Genomic DNA, 14,442 nt, shown 5'->3' with positions numbered 1-14,442 from the left:
GCAACTGGGCAATTAGCATCTTCCTGCCTTGGTTAACAAAGTGTAGCTTTGCAGTTGTTTAGGAGCCAGCATATACTGTGTCCTGGTGGGAGTGGCCAGAGCTCCAGTGCTGCTGGTCACTGCATTTCAGGGTAGTGCAGCCAGGGGGCCTGGCCGTGGGGGCAATTGATTCCTTGGAAGCTGTGGCAGGATACTAGGATATTCTCATTTAAGAATTGCTTATTTGATTACCTGACAAAGGCATTGCACTTGATTTATCCGCACAGCAACAGTATAATTGATATAATTTCATAAGTGTTTAGGAAATTGATTATTTTGACAACATCTATTAGGCAGCAACAGTGATATCAATTCCTTCTCAAGCTCAGTGGTAGCACCAATTTATCTGGCCAATCCGAGGTTTAGGATTAACGGCTATAATTGATTCGGTCGTCAGTAATCCAAATCAGCTGTTGTTGTTACACAATTGGTTGACAATTTCAAGCAATTTTTATCATAAACTATAGTGAAAATAAATAATAATAAATTAATAATTGGTTTATGATTATAATAATAGTAATAAATCGTTATTTAGATATTTAGAGTAGGAATAAGTAATAATATTAAATTAATTATTAATTAATTATCATAATAATAGTAGTATGATAATAATAATTATCATAATAATAATAGTACCAGTTACAGATAGGTAGCCGTGTTGGTCTGCCATAGTCAAAACAAAAAAATATTCCTTCCAGTAGCACCTTAAAGACCAACTAAGTTAGTTCTTGGTATGAGCTTTCGTGTGCATGCACACTTCTTCAGATACACTGAAACAGAAGTTGCCAGATCCTTCTATATAGTGTGAAGGTGGGGAGGGGTATTACTCAGAAGGGTGGTGGGAATGGGTGATTGGCAGATGGCTGAGATGAGCTTGTTGACGACTCTTAACGACTGCAATAGGTCTTACAGGAAAAAGCAAGGGGTGAGAAGGTGAAAAATGGCTTTGTCATGTATAATGAGATAAGAATCCAATGTCTTTGTTCAGACCAGGTTTCTCCATGGTTTTAAGTTTTGTAATGAGTTGCAATTCAGCAGCTTCTCTTTCCAGTCTATTTCTGAAATTCCTTTGTAGTAAAACAGCTACTTTGAGATCTTGTATAGAATGCCCTGGGAGATTGAAGTGTTCTCCTACTGGTTTCTCTGTCTTGTGATTCTTGATGTCAGATTTATGTCCGTTTATTCTTTGGCATAAGGTTTGGCCTGTTTGTCCAATATAGAGAGCTGAAGGACACTGTTGGCATTTGATGGCATACACAATGTTAGACGATGAGCAATTAAATAGTCCCGAGATGGTATGTGTGATGTTGTTGGGGCCAGTAATGGTGTTGTCCGGGTGTATGTGGCAGCAAAGTTGGCATCTGGGTTTATTGCAGGCTCTGGTGCCAGTGTCCGTGTTAAGTCTGGTTGTAGTATTATTGTGGGTTAGGAGTTGTTTAAGATTGGGTGGCTGTCTGTAGGCAATGAAAGGTCTTCCTCCCAGAGCTTGAGAAAGAGAACTGTCATTGTCCAGGAGAGGTTGTAGATCTCTGATGATGCGTTGTACTGTTTTAACTTGGGAGCTGTATGTGATGATCCGGAGAGCCATTGAGGGTTGGGGCAGGTTACAACCTCCCAGGGCCAAGAGCCGTAAGCCGATTTCTTACGGGTTGTTATCTCAGATACGCATAAAACTCAGGTCAATTTGCTGGTCCAGGTTCGAGGCACGTCTCTTTTCCTCAGTATACGCTATCGCCTTTTTTGGCGCGCTTAGAGTTGGTGAGGTGGTGTTTGAAGTTAGTGCACGTGGTTCAACACGCGGCCTCCTGTGCGAGGACGTGCAGTTGTCCGAAATTACCATGACAGTGCGTATACGTCAGTCCAAGACTGATCAGGCTGGTAAGGGTGTCCTAGTTAAGCTCACGGCATTGGCACAGCAGGGCCCATGCCCAGTAAAGGACACTAGGCGGTACCTCTACCTCAGACTGCTCGGCCCGGGTCCGTTTCTGGTCCATGAAGATGGGTCCCCCTTGTTGAGGCACCAATTCACTAGAGTACTTCGCAAGGCTATTGAGGCTTGTGGTCTATCCTCCCAGGAGTACGCTGCGCACTCATTTAGGATTGGCGCCGCAACCACGGCCGCGCACCTGGGGCTACCGGCGGACAGGATCAAAGAAATGGGCCGGTGGAAATCCAATGCTTATAAGTCTAATATGCGACCTGCAGCTTTACCCTACTTATCTGCCTTTTCTTTTCTGTCTTTTACCCCCAGCTATGCTCAGGAGAAGCGTGTAGATTTGCAGCCACAGTATAGTTCAATCTTGGCCTTCCACATGGTGTTCGAATTTCCTGGTTTTCGAGAAGAGGCATGCGTTGGGAGCAGCTTATGCCATTGCTGTGTGAGAAAGTAGCCAAGTTCGGCCCTCCCGACATCCTTGTAATTCATTTGGGGGAGAATGACCTCGCTAACAGAAGGAGTGTGGACTTGTTGTGGAGAGACTTGAATGCATTTGCAGCCTTGTGTCCCAGAACAACGGTGTTCTGGTCCTCCTTCTTGAAAAGAACTGTTTGGCGCGGTGCGCAAAGCTGTATGGCCATTGAAAGAACCAGGAAACTCGTAAATCGGGCGGTAGCCCGTTGGGTGCGCTTTATGTATGGCCGAGTCATTTATCATGACCGTATCCGGATCGGCGACCAAGCTTTATACCGGAATGACGGCGTCCACTTATCGGATCTGGGGAACGACATTTGGTTAGCTAGTGTCAGCAAAAGCATCTGGGATTGGTTGCAGCTTTGAGGGTATTGGCAGCGAGCCTTTGGCTCGGGTGGCGGTTAGGCATTGGAATAATGTGTTGTGGTGTGTTGAAGTGCTAGGTGTGGCCATCGCCTATGCCTTCAATTTTTAGGGGTATTCCGTTAAAGGAATCTGGCGGTCGTGTATTCTGTCCGATGCCTGCTTGGCGGGAGGCCATGGCACGACCCTCGGTGACAGCAGGGGTGAGCCTATAGTTGGATTAGCATCAACAGGTGATGAACCCCTGGTGAATAAACCCACTTGTTTCGATCCAATGCCTAAGCCAATACCTTTTCATTGCTGTAATCAATAAAGTTGTGGCCTTTTCTAGCCCATTAACCTTATATCACGTGTCCTTGTGTCTTCATTTCACTTTGCGGGGGTCGGGCCCTCGAACCACAATATAATGCTCCTGTGCATTGGTGAGTGGGAAATAACTAAACTGAACAAAATCTTTAAAATAAATTAAATAAATATACCGCCCTTCATCCAAAGATCACAGGGCAGTTCACAACGTAACAATATAAAATGAGAATACAAAAAAAAAACACCCAACAGCCCGACAAACATATTGCTTTTGCTTTATTTATGCTTACACACCAACAAGATACACAAAAAGAAATAGACATCATCCTCAAAAGGCCTAATTTTTTTCATTGCTTCTGGTTTCTTCCTCGCACAGTAAGGGTGAGTCAGTAGTCAGCCTTTTGTCCCCATTTTCACTTCTCTTCAATCCTTTCTCCCTCCTTCCTCGTTGTGCTGGTCCCGTGGGTTACCCGAGAGGCGAGGTCCAAGTCCGGTCCATGGTCAAAGGTGCAACGTGGAGGCAGTCCGTAGTAGTTGAAGCTGAGTGCAGGGCAGGGAGTCAGGTGAAGTCAGGAACAGGCTTGCAAGCAGGGAGCCAGGGCGGGTCAGGAGCTCAGGCAGGAAAGCAGGACAGGTTCAGGCAGGAACTAGCAACCAACAATGTTGCTCCCGCAACTTGGGACTGGGGCTGGCCGGCTTTTATCTGCCCTGAGGCATAGGGCGGCCACGATCCTCTGGTGACTCGCCTCTCCTGGCCTGGAGGCGAGCACTCCTCCTGCGGGAACTTAGTTCCCTTTGTCTCTCTGCCCTGAGCCTCTGCAGCTCAGGAGAGGCTGGAGGGTTACCTTGATCTCATTGCCCTCGTTCTTCCCTTACTCCCTTTTAACTCTTCCAAAGCCTTCCCGTCACGCCGGACGCTCATTCCAGATCTTCTATAATTATGTCGTCTTCAGGTGCTGGTCTAATACGGGCCCGGTTTCGGGCTATTGTCTTCTCGAGCTCTGGAAAGCTCTTGAAGAGCTTTGTCACAAGTGGTGCCACAGGAGGCTGCTCCTTGTGCTGGAGCGGGGCCACCTTGTTGCTCTTTTTGAGCTGCATTGCGCTTCTCAGTCGTCTGAGCCACTCTGTTCCACGAAGGAAAAGTCCACTGAACCTTCCTTCTTCCTGAAGGTCTGGAACGGACCGCATGGTTGATTCTGGCTCCACCTCCTCAGAAAAATCAGAAAAAAATTCAAATCCTCTGCTTTCTCTCTTACCACCAACTGCACCTACACACCTCTCTCCTCACTAACTCCACGTTGGACACCTGTAGTTGGTGGCTTTTAAGGGAGAAGCAGAAGATGTCACAAAGGAGGGCAGACCATTGTTACGATGGCAACCCACCCACATTGACCCTGTCACAAAGGAGGGCAAGCCATTGTTACCATGGCAACCCACCCACATTCCCCCCCCCCATGTTTTTTAAGAACTTTGAAGCACCTGCTGTTCCGTCTGCAGGCGAATCTTCTCTTTTGGAGTTCATGTTTCTATATTGGATCATTCTTCATGCAGCCCCATTTCCAAAAGGAGACAATCCCAACATCCCTTGAAATGCAGTAAAAGACTCCCAAGTCTAGGGGTGTCCATAGTACAGGATTAGACAATCTGCTTTGCATTATCATCATCCTCATAGATAATCCTGGATTACATCTCCAGCTGGGGCAGAGAATGTCCCCTGTCTGAAACCCGGTCAGTTTAGACAGTGCTGAGGTGGATGGGTCAATGTCTGACTCTGTCCAAGGCAGTTTCCTATGAATATTCCTCTTAAGTCATTTACCCTGAAAACAAGCAAGCTAACTTCTCCACAGGACCAACAATCAATTTCTCCATTTAGAAGACAATACAGAAGGTCCCTGTTTTATATACAATAATGCAAGTACAAAAATCTTGAATATGAGAGGAAGCAAAATTATGGCCTCTGTAATGAAGCAATAGGCAAAGGGTCCTGAAGCAGAGCAAGTTGGGGGGGGGGCATCTGTCAGGGACTCTTCAACTGTGATTCCTGCATTGCAGGGGGTTGGGCTAGATGGCCTTGGTGTGGCCCCCAGTTCCACGATTCTGTAATTCTAGGTTTGTATTCTGTACTGGGTCCTGTTAGATTTATGCAGCATCACTTTTCTTTTTCTTTTCTTTTTGAATTAGCATTTTATTTATTTGTTAACATTCTTATATTACATCGGTAAACGTTGTCATATTACATTACAGGACTTACTATAATATAATTTCCAACATGGATACAAAAATTATATACAAATTTTATATACCTAGAAAGAAAATGAAACAAAAAACAAAAACAAATCCCTCCCCAAATCATATACACACTAGACTTCCTGTCTATCCCGTTGTATATTCCTTTTTCACAAATGAATGTACTCTTATTATTGTATATTTCGTTACATTTTATCTAATACATTCCTATATCAATAGTCCAAGCTGCGGCCGTTGCATATAAGAATACCTCCCTAAAGGCCTTCAGGATGTCCTCTGGTCTTCTTAAAAAAGTTATTCCAAACATTTTTTTCAACTCCTCGTAAATTAAGCCCCAGAACACTTTGATCTTCCTACATGAGCACAACATATGATACATGTCGCGATTACTCCCACCACACCTCCAACAAGTATTTTTATACATCTTCGATAGTCTTGAGGGGGTGAGGTACCATCTGTGCTGCATCTTTAACATATTAAAAAGGCCATAAAAATAAATAAATAAATAAAAGAACCCCAGAACAATAGTGGGTGGCTAGTAACTCATTGTGCTGATCCACAAACAACATGAGCTAAACTCAGGAGCTCCAAAATCTGGGGAGAAATTAAAATAGGGAGAATTTCATAAACATGCTTAGCATTCCTCAGTCCACCTCTCTATCCCCCATCCATTCAAGCTAAGATTGCCCTCATTTGTTCTCATTCAGTAAGGGAAAAACCCAAACTATCACAGAGTTAATAAGTTCAGCCACATCTCGTGTGGATTTTCTACCCACTCAGTTAACAATGCAGAGGTCAGGGTGATGTTACAGAAGTCTTTTAAAACAAACTTAATGAGCAAACTATCCTCTAGCAAGCTAATTCAGTCCCATTGCAACTGAAGCTTCAGGCGCTCACGTATAAGCAAATCATGACTATTTTAGTGATAGTTCAAAAGAGTTCCTTCTGATCCGATTCTAATTGCTGGCTGTATCTTCTGATAACAGCCAGAACTGGCATTGTTGCAGGCACTTTCGTTCATGTCTCACTAAAGTGTTTTGCAGCGCAGCCTTGTGTATATGTGTCTGCCAGGGATATCAGTATTTATATTCCATCAGGTATAATAATAGTCATAATCATCATCATTTATATCCCACTTTCCCCCCAGACTGGGACTCAAGGTGGCTTACATAAATTAAAACAACACAGATAAAATATGGAAGGCTAAAAACAAATATAATATAATAGCTAAAAAGTAATTAAACCATAACAGAATTTTAAAAGGTACAAAAACCAGAATAAGGTGAGAAGGCACCAAACCAGATGGATATTTCAAAATTTGCTGTTTCACTTGGAATATGGGAGAAGAATAACACCCATTTGCATTCTTCTCTAAAGTGAAATTATTATTATTGGCTTCAGCTCCCAAGTTCCATTCTGTAAATGGAACATTCCCCCTGAAACCTCCTGTAGACCTGAAAATTGGAATACCGTTGGTAATAGTTTGGGGGTGTTGTGGCGAGTGCCAATGGAAGGAGCTGGTGGAAAACACTTTCCTTCGCTCTATTGGAACAACATCTTGGCATCGAAGCTGCTAATGTTCATGGTAGAAGTAGCATCTGAGATGGCAGTCAGACAGAAAACAATGTGTGAATAATTTTTTCTCTTAATGGAAGTGCTGTATTCAGAATAAAATCAGCAAACAAGGTCCAATGTTAAGTAAATAATAATTCTTTTTCCAGCATGCTGGAAGTGCTGAATCATGAAGAGTGACAGAATATGCCCCCCCCCCTCTTTCTCCACACACACAGTTTCTCCAGCTTGGTGACTCCAGATGTTTTTGAATAAAAAAGCTACCAGCCAATCAACTACTCTGCTCGCTCAGACTGAAGGGAGCTGTACTCCAAAACATGTGGGGCACCAGGTTGGGGAAGTGTACTGTATAATGGGTGGGGGAGGAGACCCAGCTGATCTCAGTGATAAGTCAGGACCATCTTACCCTCAATCCAATTCACCCTTCACAGTTCACATCTTGCTAAGGTCTGTATTCAATATGTGGCCCAACCTGGTCAAAATTCACAGAAATGCTTTGGGAAGAGAGACCTCGAATATAGAACTGACATATTAGAGCACCTTTTTGTGTGTGTAGATTTTAGAAAATGATAATTATTAGCTCTAGGGTTTAATTGAAAGCAATTCAATTGAGCCATTAGGCACAGAGTATTGCCATGCATTTCTTAATAGCGAACAATAGCTGAATTTATATCATCTGCACTAAACAGAAAGCTGGATCTTAATATACCGACACCCTAAAAATGTCTAATTAGTTCGCCTTTCCTCATTTGCAGACTTGGAGGAGGAGGAGGTAGAAAGTGTTCTGGACATGTGGAAATGGAAATTAGCATGCACTGAAAACCTGTTTTGTGGTGAGAAACCCCTGAATTTAGTGAGAGGTGATGGGTTCCAAGCAATGCACCCCTTCCTTGTTTATTAAGAATGGATAGTCCTGTTCCAACTCTACAAATCTGTTTCCATGTTGAGATTCCTGCATTGCAAGAGGTTGGACCTGGGGGGTCTTTTCCAACTCTACAATTCAACGATTCTATGAAGGGGATGTTCCTATAGGTTACCACTCCTATTTAGATGCTTGTGAGCAGAACAACCCTGATCATAAATTGGGGTGAATAGGAATGTGCTTGCTTGATTCAGAGGGAGCAACCCACAACCTAAGGCCAAGAACCTTATTCCAGTACAGGGGAAAGTAGAGGCAGTTGTAGGCAGAGTGTCATTCTTGTTGAGGATGATATGTCCTAAAACCCGCAGCAGAAAACTGATATTCTGCATGCTAGTTTGCCTGTGCAAAGGGACTATGGGGGTTCATAGAGTGCCATTTTTTTCTATCCAGGATTATGGGATTTGTAGTCCAAGTCCTCCTTTGCTGGGGCCTAAGAGGGGAGCCACCTCTCCCTTTCCCCATCCCTTGCTTCATGGTAAGCTTCTTGTCCTTGAGGAAGTGGGAGGGCATGGCAGGTGTTTGCCCTCAGTGTCAGTTTTTTGGCCTTAAGTAAGGCCAAATGAAGGAGAGCTCTGGAGGATTTGCTGAACAATGCCAGTGGCAACATGACAGCTTCCCATGGCAGTGCTGATGGTCCCTGGGGCAAGGTGACAGTGGTGTGGAGCCACCTACATTGTTGCCACGCTGTCAGAAATTTGATCAACCGCCCTGCCCACCCCCATTGCTCACGCTCTTATAATATCCCTATCCTAACCTCCATCAAATAAATGTTCACAGTATAGGTAACGTAAAAGTAAAATCACGGCACAATAATAACCAATAAGGTATCAAACCATATATCTACTCCTTGGCCTTATCAGCAGCTGAATGATCTCTTACCCCATCCAAGGCGTAGTGGATGGGGTGAAATTTTAGCTGAAAGGCAGGCAATTCTGTTGCCAGCCATATTTCAGGAGATTTTGATTTATGGTGAAGCATTCCATAGATATAATATCCATATACGAAATCAGATTCTGTATAATTTTTTTTTCCAGTTTCATTTGTATGTAGAGAGCTGATGAGATGGAGTTCTTGTTCAATCTGCCATTTTGCCTGCAATAAAATGACTAGTTTATGGGAAATAAGGTAGGGCTCTCATGACTTGACCTAGATTTATGAAGGAACTTGTAAAAGTATTTGGTTTCAATAAATCTGATAGATTAAACACTGTTCTTGTTAGCGGTTGATAGACGTCCTCTTTTAAAGCCATCTAATTGCCAGAGAACCTATGCAACATCACTATTAAAATCAAGATTTGGACATGAAATAGTGATATCTGTCAGCAATGTCTATCTTGAGCAATATGCACATTGACCTTTTTACAGTGATCAGAAAATGCATGACACTCTAAAAAAAGAAAGAACAAACTAAGTAAAGTGCCTTAATTAAAAAGCCAAAGCTCTTTTGAAAAATGAGAGAGTCTGTTTTACCTGCCTCAAGTAACAGAACTTATTTTCTGCAATATTTAGGTGTTAAGTACTCCCTTGCCTCTCTCTTAAGGGGATTATAAACTGCTTTTGCAAGCTACAGGGTGAAGTAAAGTACTGAAAAGAGTTATTAAAATTGACAATTTAATGCAAGTAATCTGTTACATGTGGCATTTGAAATGCCTTCTATTCTGTAGTTAATATTCTAAAAATAAATGTTTTTTCACTGAAATGTTGACTGGACACTGTGCTGTGGTATTTGTTTTAATAACCTGAGGCTATGCAAAATCACAATCCAAAACATATGACTCGCTGGTGTTATGGGACTAGATGCTACAATGTGGTGGCAGAGTCGTGCTTAGGAACAGGTCTCACTCTCTGGTGGGCCCCATGTTGGGAATGAGGTGAACATTGTTCGTGTGGAGGTGAACTATGGTCTGCAAAATCATGGGGTTTTCTTCTGGGTAGAGAGGCATAAGATTGCTCCGTAAGACTACTAAAATCTGCCTTCAGTTCCAAGGTACCAAGAGGACTCTGGGTGACAAGGGAGATACGATTCCTGACAAGTAAACATGATTTGAACAAAGCAGAAATAATCAAGAGAGTATCCTCCAGTGTCCATCTGAATGTCTCGCCTTTTGACATTTATTTGTCCCACCAACCCACTGACATCTTGATAACTACCATTTTTAAAAGCAGAGCACCAAGTCTACGCTTACTTGGACAGCATCTTCCCTTCATAGCTCCAAAAGGTTTCCCTTTCTGTCTCATTTAAATATTAAGAAGTGCTTTCATGAGCTGTTTGGTTGCATTTAATGTTCCAAAGCAGATGTGAGTAGCGCAAGGAAGCCACAAGACAGTACATGAGAGGCTTTTTTTATCATGTCTAAAACCAACAGGAAGGAAATACTTTTACAATATGTCATAAAAGACATGGGGATTTTTAAAACTCGCTGGTGCTTTAAAACTTGGTTGCTATATATTAGGTTTTGTCTACTGTGTGTGTTCTCCCTCTGTAAAACAGCCAAAGGGTCGAACAATCTCATATATATATATATATATATATATATATATATATATATATGCTTTCGTAGATTTTCACGGGTACAGGAATGCAGGTTTTGGTGTCCTCGGGTATCTTCCCGTGTAAAAGTTGGGGTGTCTAGGCGACGTTTCGACGAGGTCTCACTCGTCATCTTCAGGCTGGTGCTTTCGGCTTCTTGTTACTGGAACAGAGCAGGATCTCAGTGTTTGAGTTCCTATAAATACTGTTGAGGAGGTGTGGCCTCCTATGTTCTGGGCAGAGAGGAAGTTCCCAGGCTAGTGTGCCTTTTCTTCTTTTGTTCCTTAATTGCTTGAGGGATATCTTGAGTGATTTCTTGAGTGATATCCTGAGTACCACTTAGGTGGGTCATTAGGTGTGGATTAGTTGCTAAAGCCTTTGTGTCTTGACCTCTTGAACTTTGTGAAGAGTTTTTCTGAGAAGATGGGTGTACTACATTTAGTTGTGCTCTGGCTTGGCTTCGTGTATAGGGGCGAGCTGTGGTTTTGTGGCCTGTGCCAGCCAGATCTGTGTAGGGATTGCAGGGGGGTGCAGCATCCGGAGGTGCCACCATGGTTTGGCTACTGGATGGTGTCTGTAATTTATCTGTGGAGAGGGTCTGGGTTTGGGTCTGGTGTGGTTGATTGGTGATGGCGTTCTGTGTGCCTCTGGATCTGGTGTCAGTTTTTGTGGGGAGGGCTAATTTCCAGATGTCTGGCAAGCGGGATGTGTCGTCACGCTTGTTCATGTTGTGAGGGTGTTTCTCTATCTCGATGGCTTCCATGATTATTCTCTTGTGGTGATGTTCCATGTTAGAGAGCAATTTGGAATCTGCAAAATTAATTTCGTGTCCTGTTTCTTTCATGTGTTGGAAGAGAGAGGAAGTTTTTTCTTCTTTTTTGACGGCATTCTATATATATATCCTCAATTCATCAAAACAATTACTCTCTACAAGCTACATGGACCTAAGTTTCTGCATTGGTGGTCTCTGTTGATATTCTTGTCCTAGAAATGGATGGAGAAAATTATACCCTATTGATTAAATTTGCCAGCATTCTGATTAGAAGTCAGGTACAACTTTGAAATATTTTCCCCTGTTAGGGGGAGTAATCCAAAGAAAATTTGCCTGAGTGGAATTATACTGGCATGCACGGTCAGTGGACTAGGGGAACTAGGAAAGTCCCCTAAATGTTTCCCTGGTGCCTCCTTCCCAAAGCCTGGGAAGCTTCTGCCTGGCTTAGGGAGGGAGGCATGATGCTCACGTGTGATGTGCAGACATCACAATGTCACATGTGCAACATTCCGCCCCCCCCCATCACTCTCACAAGCTGGTGCCTATGGTCCTAACTATTCCCGTACAAAAAAATTCACTGGTGTATAGTCTGTGAAGCTCTGAAGAAGGGCTTTTTCGTAGTGTTTGGTTATACGGGCACCTTCATTACAGTTTAATGACATCATAATTAGGGAAGAGAAGGAATGGAGGTCCACTCCGATGGTATGGCGAAAAGGATATGTTTTCTAGGAAGAACTTTTCCACCCCTTCTGGTCATCAGAAGAACTTGTAACAAAGAACTTGAAGCTGCATTGGTTTACTTCCTCCTCCCTCCCAAACTGTTTGCCTTTTGTGGAATATCTTTTTAGATCCAGACCCATCTGTTTGACCCTTGAGACACTGCCCAGGCCACACCCCTGTCACAGGCCACCCCCTCCTTGAGTGCTTTGGCCGGGATGGAATAAGGTCTCTGAACCGTGACATTGCCTTTTGCTTGCCGGGATGGATCAATGGAGATGTAGCAACCCCGGCTTTTTCATAGCTGGAGTAGGGTTGCCATATTTCAAAAAGTGAAAATCTGGACACAAAAGTTCTTAAGCTTTTTTCCCCCAGTTCCTGCCCCCTCCCCCCAAAATAAGTTTTTTTCAGCTATTTTAAAGGAAATTCACCAAAATCTACACTTCCAACATGGGATTTCCCCAGGCATTTCAACAAATTCTGCCCGGACACTGCTTACAAAGGCTGAATCCCGGTTATGTCTGGGAAATTCTAGACATATGGCAACTCTAGAATACAGCCTACTGTACAAGCATAAGAGTTGCAGCCATAGCTCTGCCAACTTTGGCACTTTGCCTCTGCCTGAAGATCACTCTTGTGGCCCTCGGGCTGAAACGGGTTCCAAACCCCTGTTGTAGGAACTGCCTTGTAAACTTTTTTTTCCCTGCTGAAAAGAAGAAGAAGAGGTGTGTGTGTGTGTGTGTGTGTGTGTGTGTGTGTGTGATCTGTGCCAAACAGAACTTTGTTGTGGTTTGTTTGTGAGAGCTGCACCAAATTTCACTCATGGTTGTTTTTCAGATGAAAGCAGGGTTTGGGAGGATGCAACCTACTCTAACCCCACAGCAATGTATTGTTTTGCCGTTTGGCACGCCAATTGACAGAGGAAGGACAAATGCATTGGAAAGTATGACATAGCAATTGCTTGATCCATTCTCATCTAACCTCCCAACAAACAACTCAGGATGAATGCTCAATAAACAGACCAGCCAGGAGTGACCTGCATGTCTTGCTGTGTGTCAGTTTCATGACAGCATGGAAATACTTGGAGCATCCTAGATGTGCATCCTGATGTGAATTACTTCCCATGGGATGCCCATACCTATGTTCATGCTCATTCATATTTCGAGGCAACTGGTCATCTGTAATTATGCACAGTTAGAGGTGGTTTGGGGCAAGGGGTTTCAAACTTCAACATGCTGAAGAACACAGTGTTGTTTTTTATTACCCCATTATACCTTTCATCTGCACCACTACTCACATATTTTTATCTTTACAAGAGCATTTTATGACCAAGGGGCATTAGTCCATTTGGCTTGGCAAAGGAGATGGATCATGCCCCTTTCAACCCTTCAGTTAACCCCAAGGGAAAATGCTTTGGGGGCGGTGTGAAAATGTACATGAGACTTCCCTCCTTGCAGCTCAGCCATAGGTGTTTTTCTTTTAATTGCTAGAATTTTGACTGGGAAAACAATGGTACTATTTTTAAAAGTGTTTGGGACCCCTGTCTTCTGCCTTTATCAAGAAAGGGATCCCTTTTTTCAGGTTTGCTTTCTTTTAATCCATTTAATCCTGTGGAAAGAAATTGGATCAAAGTTTTTTTAAGTTTCATGCTTGAAAGGAAGCTAACATCTGAATTCCTATTCTGTTTAGATGTGTCACTTCTGATTGCTATTTAGTGACAGATTTCCTAATGTTCACCAAGCATTCATGCATCTTTTGATTGTCGCTGTATGCATCTTGAAATGTTCACAGCTCCACTGATTTGGTCATTTTGATTTCTGCTGCTGATTCAAAAAGACTTTGTGGTGGGCGGAAAATAACAGGGTGGATAAGGCATGGTGACTTCTAATGAGTAAGCCATTCAGCTCTATACCATTACAAAAATGTACGCACTATCTAATAAAGGTCTGGCTAGGATTTCTTTGATCTTTGGATTAAAAACATAATGCAAATTTTCATTTTTACTCAAAGTAGAACCATTGAAAATAATGGGCCCAAGCTAGTCAAGTCCATTAATTTTAATGGATCTTCTCTGAATGTGACTAACAATGCCTTGCATGCAAGTTGAAGCACGGCAGCAAATATAGTTACATCTATGTTGCTTTCCTAATACCTATATTAATATTCCCTTTAGTACCTTTCAGTTTTGTGTCAAAAGTAACCAAATGTGGCGTACAACGATGCTGCATATTAAGTGGGGGGGGGCGCGTAATGGATCCTTTTCAGTTCTCTGGTCACATGTTTTTTCTTCAGTGGTCCCAGATATTTTCTTTCCATAATGCAAAAAGAATTGATGGAAAAAATTTGCATTGAAACATATACTCTATGTAGAAGATGATATAGATAGATGATGATAGATGATAGATAGATGATAGATAGATAGATAGATAGATAGATAGATAGATAGATAGATAGATAGATGATAGATAGATTAGATAGATAGATAGATAGATAGATAGATAGATAGATAGATAGATAGATAGATAGATGATAGATAGATAGATAGATATAGATGATAGAGATAGA

The sequence above is a fragment of the Podarcis muralis genome, chromosome 3 (genome assembly GCF_964188315.1).
Source record: "Podarcis muralis chromosome 3, rPodMur119.hap1.1, whole genome shotgun sequence".
NCBI lineage: Eukaryota > Metazoa > Chordata > Lepidosauria > Squamata > Lacertidae > Podarcis > Podarcis muralis.
The sequence above is the reverse complement of the archived record's forward strand: the minus strand, read 5'-3'. Positions refer to the sequence as shown.